This window comes from Carlito syrichta, unplaced genomic scaffold (genome assembly GCF_000164805.1).
Source record: "Carlito syrichta isolate Samal-C Ts95f unplaced genomic scaffold, Tarsius_syrichta-2.0.1 Scaffold301855, whole genome shotgun sequence".
Classification (NCBI taxonomy): Eukaryota; Metazoa; Chordata; class Mammalia; order Primates; family Tarsiidae; genus Carlito; species Carlito syrichta.
In genome coordinates, this window is record NW_007245951.1 from 612,513 (window position 1) to 619,569 (window position 7,057).

Here is a 7,057-nt window from a genome sequence, read left to right on the forward strand (position 1 = left end):
AAGGCTGAGGTGGAAGGATCGCCGGAGCCCAGCAGGTCGAGGCTGTGGTGGCCGGGAACATGCCACTGCACTCCAGTCTGGGCGAGAGTGAGACTCTAACTCAAAAACAAACAAAAAAAAGTGACGCCTGCACTCTACCACGACTGTTCACTGCAGCAAGGACATGGGGTCAGCCTGATGTCCATCCGTGGACACGAGGATAAAGATGCACAGAGCTGCATGGAGTATCATTTAACCATAAAAAGCATGAAAGTAGCCACTGCCTTGCTAGACTCTGGTGTGGCCATGTGCTCTTTGAGCTATGGCTATCACCACACTTCCTGGCTTTGGCCCCCTTCCCCACCTTGGGGAGGTGAATCTTCTTTCTCCCTCCTCTCTCTCTAATTTACTTTTAAATAAACTTTTCTTTCTTTGCCTTACAAAAAAAGCATGAAAGCATATTGTCTGCAGCAACATGGATGGAACCGGACGTCATTATTTTAAGTGAAGTAAGCCAGACACAGAAATACCAATACACACGTTCTCAGTCACGATGTGGGAGTCAAAAAAGTTGATCTCATGGCGACAGTGAACAGAGTGATAGGGACCAGAAGCTGGGTAAGGTGTGGGTGGAAGGAAGGTAATGAAGAAATGCAGGCTTGTTAGTACAAATGTGCAGTTAGAAGAAATACGGTCTAACTGGAAAGCAGAGTAGGGTGACTAGTTTGCAACAATATAGTATGTATTTCCAAGTACCTGGAAGACAGGACTTGAAACGTACTAACACATTGAAATGATACATACTAACACCCCAAATGATCATCATATTCTGTGCATGTATCAAACACTCACATGCACCCCATAAATGTGTGAAATATTGTGACATTTTCTATGCAGTGTAGTCAGCCTCCATATACCTAAGTTCCACATCTGTTCAACCAACCCCAGATGAGAAATAGTCAGATAAAAAAGATGCCTGGGTCTGTACTAAACACACAGAGACCTTTTCTACCCAGCAGTATATCAGCTATTCACACAGCACGGACATTTTATCAGGTCTTACAAGCAGTCTAGAGATGACATAAGGCTCGGGGGGCTGTGCCTAGGCAGTGTGCATGCCATAAAACAGACCCGAGTGTCTGAGGATTTGGGTAACCACAGGGTGGAACTGTATGGATACCGATTCCCAGGATACTGAGGGATGACTGTTTTACTATCAACCTCCTCTGTACAGCAAAATTTTCCCTGCCAGTCTCTTATTTCTGGGTGTTTTGGGGAGTTTTGTTGTTGTTGTTTTTGAGTCGAGGTCTCTACCGCTTAGGCAAGAGTGCAGTGGCACAATCACAGCTCACCACAGTCTCGACCTTCTGGCCTCAGGCAATCCTTCCACCTCAGCCTCCCAAGGAGATGGGACTAGAGGTGCACTACAGATGCATGCCACCATGCCCAGTTAAGTTTCCAATCCTTTGTACTCAGATGTACCCTCTGAGAGGACACCAAAAATCTCGCAAACCACTTGGATGGCCCCTCTCAGCAGACATAAAGAGACTGCTGGCAATTATAAAGGACAAATTTATGCAACTGCAAATTCTGCAGAAATGTTTCCTTGAAGTTCTCCATTCAAATTGCACAAAAAAGCAAATAGAAATGGAATATATTCTAAGATATAATCAATCAGTTGAGAATTGGTTTTCAGGAATCACAGTGTGTCCTTCCACACCTTCAAACAACAGACTGGACAATAAATTACGTATTATTAATGTGGGAGGAAGAAATCAAGACTGCTTTGTCTGCCCAAACAGAACATCAGGTGGAAGACATCAAACAAATTACTACTGCACAATATCTATCAACAAAGCTACAATGCATGTCAGTGACTGTTTCACGTTACGTTATAAAAATATCAAGATATAAAATTTTGATTTTGGGGGGTCATAAATAAGTTCCTCAGTGTCCAAAATTCCATAATAAACCAAATATCACTACAATAAAACAGCTGGTTCCAGTGCTATACTATTTAACATGAAGTGACTCGTTTTTCATTATTTGATAAAAAAAGCGTGGTTGAGTGGCTGGCAGGTGATCAAGAGATGTCCCCCAGAGCAAAGGGCAAACTGTCTGTAGCAACTATGTTGCCTAGGCTGGCCTCTAACTCCTGGGATCCCAGAGTGCTGGGATTATAGGCTGAGTCGCCACTCCTGGCCTCAACTCTATTTCTAACAGTGGCAGAATATTCCAGTGTGTGGATATAATGATCATTTATTTTATCTTTACTCCATTACCAGAGTTGTTTCTAACTGTTCTCTAACACAAACACTGCTGTAATTTAAAAAAAAAAACTTAACCAATATTTGCATATTTGTCCAAATTCACCTCTACCATAAACTCCTAGCAGTGGAAGTGTTAGGTAAATAGAGAATGTACATTTAAAGTTCTGTTTAAGTAGAGTGAACCCAGTCTCTGGGGGCCCCACCAAAGCACAGTCTACTTTTTTTCTTTTAAGGTTAAGAAAAGTTTATTTAAAAGTAAATTAGAAAGAGAAGGAAGAGTGAAGATTCACCTCCCCAAGGTGGGGGAGGAGGACCAAAGCCAGGAAGCATGGCGACAGCCATGGCTCAAAGAGCACATGGCCACGCCATACTCTAGCAAGGCAATGGCCCCAGTCTACTTATTTAAAGGCAACTTTTTTTTTGAGTTGGAGTCTCACTCTGTTGCCCAGGCTGAAGTGCAGTGGCACACTCATGGCCACAGTAGCCTCGACCTGCTGGGCTCGAGCAATCCTTCCGCCTCAGACTTCCAAGTAACTGGAACTACAGGCACACGCCACCACGCCCAGCCAATTTCTTGATTTATTGTAGAGATGAGGTCTCACCATGTTGCCCACGATGGTCTCAAACCGCTGAGCTCAGGCAATGCTCTCGCCTCTGCCTCCCAAAGTGCCGGGATGACAGGCGTGAGCTACTGCACCCAGCCTCGGCTACCCATTTTAGATGACCCTTACTTTATGAACACCTTAGAAGTTGTGGTGAAGAGGAATGATGAGTGAAAGTATGTAAGACTGCCTTCAGCTTCTGCTGAGTCAATTTAGAAGGAAAACTTCACAGGGTTAAATAAAACCAGGGTACACCAAAAGACTGCCAACAGTTTTAACCCAGAGATGAACCCTACCTAAAAAGGTCCATCAGCAGACCTTTACGCTTGTTTGACACAGTCTTTTATATGCTCAAACAACGCTTAATTTTTAAATATGATTCAGAATGTTCAGGAAAGGAAGTCAGTCACGCTGCGGACACTCAGCGAAGCCTCTGCACTGAACGCTTCCCACAGAACACCTGGTGCACTTACTTGTGGCTCGCTGCTACGCAGGTAACAGCTCAACCTAAGAAGGGGCACAGGCCATGACGGGTCAGCTCCTCTGAGGCTCGCCAGCAAAGGAAGGATGCCTCCCGCTGTAGCGCTCACCTCCCCCAGCCGAAGAGGAGAGGGTGGGGAACACGGAGCACCAAGACCCCTGCCGTCCAATGGCTGTGGTGAATGCGGCGTTTGCGGCCTGCGTGTTTCATCTGAGAGCTGCTCCAAGCATTGTCCATGGCAATCACAAATTAACCTCATCCACAACTACCCGTCAAAACGATGCGTTTTGGAAGCAGTTTCCAGAAGCAAAAACGGGGGGGTCCCACAGGGAAGACCACTGGGCCACCCCACATGAAGTGAGAATGAGCAAGAGAACGCTGCCAGCGAGGGGGCCCAGCCCGGGGTCTGTGGGGAGAGGGCTCCGGATTCCAGCCCCTTCTTGGCCTAGCTCCATCAAGCCTCTCCAGCACTGTTCTGCAGAGCAAGGCCACTGCTCCCACAAAGACCACCACCATGGAGAGCTGAGAGGCAGCGGCAAGCCCTTTGCTTGGGCGCAGGAGGCAAGTCTTCTTCCCCTCCTCCCCTCGCCCTAACATTGTGTCACTTTCCGTCGTCCTCAAACACAAATCACCTCCCCTCGTGCTGCCTACCCCACTGCAGTCTGACCAACAAGGCCACTGGACAACTTTCCTGTCACCAAGCTCCACTGCCGCCGGGCTGCCCTCTCACCCCTCTGCACCTTCTGTGTCCGGCCAACCCTCGGGCACAGCCCTCCTCTCACGGTCCTCGCTCCCGAAGCCCATCTCAAAGCTCCTGAGTCCGCCTTAGTGTTTCCTGAAGCCAGACTCCGGCGTGAACATCACCTGGGACTGTGAATGCTCAATCTACAGCCACCATCAACATGGGAGGGGCAAGAGCTTGGCTAAAGCAGGAGCTCCTGCGGGGGAGCTCTGCACATCACCTGACGGCACAGCAAAGCGGCAAGCACTTTTCTTTGGTTTCCTCAAAGAAATGTGATCGCAAAGAAGGTAGCAATTATTACAGGGGCCAGTGTTACCAAATCAATTAGCAATGTGGCCTTGAACCGTCAGACGAAATCCTAATACACTCATACCACATTGTTATCAATGGCAGTGTGACTGAAAAAGAATGTGACACCCATAGAAAAACAGGCCAAGACAGGAACACAGACTACGTAAGTGATGAAATAGTCTTAGTCAGCCTGGGCAACATAGCAAGATCACGTCTTTACAATAAATCAAAAAATTAGCCAGTTGTGGTGGTGCACACCTGGAGTTCCAGCTACTTGAAGGGTGAGGCAGAAGGATCACCTGAGCCCAGAAGGTCGAGGCTGCAGTGGCCGTGACTGTGCACCGCACTGCAGCCTGGGTGACAGAGAGAGACCTCAACTCAAAAGAAAAAAAACAAACAAGAAGACTGTAGTCAACGACAGGCTGCACTCTCCCCACCCCACCTTCTTTGAGAGGATCAGGCTCTTCCCCTTCATCCAAAGGGCTCTGGGTCTCTGCGGGGCACCCACTCTGTTAGGACCACCCATGTGAAACTGCTGTTTGCTAGGCCTAAAGCTTTTCTCCTAGCACAGACCAACTGGGACCACAGCGCCTGCCCTCCAGTCCAGGGCCAAGAAAGCCGCCAGCAGCAAGCCCATCATGGGCCCTGCTCTGGGGTCACTGACCATGACAGCAGCCACACCCGCCATGTCTCTAGGGTGAAGCCACACTGCCCACACTGTGCTTCAGGACCCCAGTGCGGAGGTAGCAGATGCCACCTTCAGGGAGTGACCACGGAGCTCTCGAAGATACCGGGCTCCCCAGGCCTGTGAAGGACGCACACCTGACACCTCCCAGGGGGAGCACACAGATACCCCTGCCGAGTCTGCTCGCCCAGTCCCCCCTCTCCAAGTCTCTGGACCCTGCCTCCACGTGAAAAGGCCATGCTGGCATCTCGACTTCACGCAGCGCCAGTCACCTTGTGGTTTACATTTTAGCCAACCAACTGGCCACAGAGGCCTTTCCTGGGGCCTCAACCGACGAGATTCACAGTCTCAACTCAGCAGGCCCAGTCAGTAAGTTCTGTCCGAGCCAACGTCACGGTCCTTATGCTGTGATGTGACGCCCCGACACCAGTTCCACAAATCCTCCCGGGGCCTGGCTGCAGCGGCCTTCCCCACAGGTCACACTCCCTCAGGTGTCTGCTGGCCTTGAACCCAGCTACAGGTGTGGACGAGTGGGAGGCAAGTAAGCCCAAGCAGCGGTCCTCAGGAAGACCCCACCCAGCCAGGAAACCTAGGCAACCACAGAGGGAAGACCGCACAGGTTTCTCAGGCCAGGAGGGACAACAGTCCTGGGCAGGGCCAGAGGGCTGCCTTGGCGAGTGTGCCTGTGTGGGCGAGCAGCGTGTTGGCGCCGGGTCCCCCAGCTTAACTGGCATCTGACCGCCGCCCAATCCAGCCCCAGGGTTCCACTCCTTACCCGCCAATGCCTCGCCCACAAACTGGTACTCCCATGTGCACTGTGTCTAGGGTAGTCAGAAATGCTGGGCGCCTCGTGTGTGACCAGGGTAAGGTGGAAAACCAGAGCTCAGAGTGCTTTGCCACATTTTAACTTGGCAGGGCTGAACTAGGTTCTCAGAATGTCTTTCTGTGGCTTTCTGGCTTCAACAGGCCATGCGAGACTCCCAAGAAGCAGAACTGGCCCCACACGAGCCCTGCTCAGTTCACCCGATGCAGCTGGTGACTGCACTGCCCTCCTCGGACCCCAGGCTGCCCCGAGAGCCCCCCCCCAAGGTTGCCACACCACAACAGAGGCAGCTGGACCCACAAGGCTCTCCCCAGCCTGCGGTTTCCAGATTTTCCTTGATTTTCCTCCTCCTTCCCACTTCACACCTGCTCTCCTTTCCCCAAGGCCGGCCCTCCGCACGGCAAGCTCCAGCACCAAGCACAAAGATGACAGCCTCAGAGAACTGCTTGTCTGCTCCCACGGTGAGTTCAAGCCCCTTCAGTAAGGAGCACACATATCCATTCTTGTTTCCCATTCTGACTGGACCCTACATCACACTGAAGGAAAAAAGCCGCAATTAAAATTCAAATTTTCCTTAACAGGCCTTAATAACAGACACCTGTGCAGACCAGACATGTAACCAATTGCACAGCCTCAGTTTCCTTTGTATGCAATTCCTGCGACTGCACAGGGTAGCTTGAGCCCTCACAATCCAGCCAGAGATGAGTACTAGAAAAGCAATTAAGGGGAAAACATGAAGAGTCTCTACTCTCACAAAACCGAGTTTATTTATTTATTTAAATTGGAGTCACCCAGACTGAAGTGCAGTGGCATAATCACAGCTACACCCTCAGGCGATCCTTCTGTCTCGGCCTCCGCAGCTGGAACTACAGGTGCACATCACCAGGCACAGTTAATTTTCTTATGTATGGAGGGATGAGTTCTGCCCAAGTTGTCCTGGCTGGTCTGAAAGTGCTTGGATTACAGGTGTGACTGCCACACCCAGCGCAAAACTCAGCCTGTTCAGAAAAACTAAAATCAACCCTTTGCACTGGGGATGTCCCCTCTGTGGAGACATTGTAAATCTAGCAAACCACTCAGATGGCTCCTCCCACGGGACATGAAGAGATTGCTGGTGATTACACAGGACAAATTTACACAACCGCAAATTATGCAAAAATGTATGTTTCCTTGAAGTTTTCCAT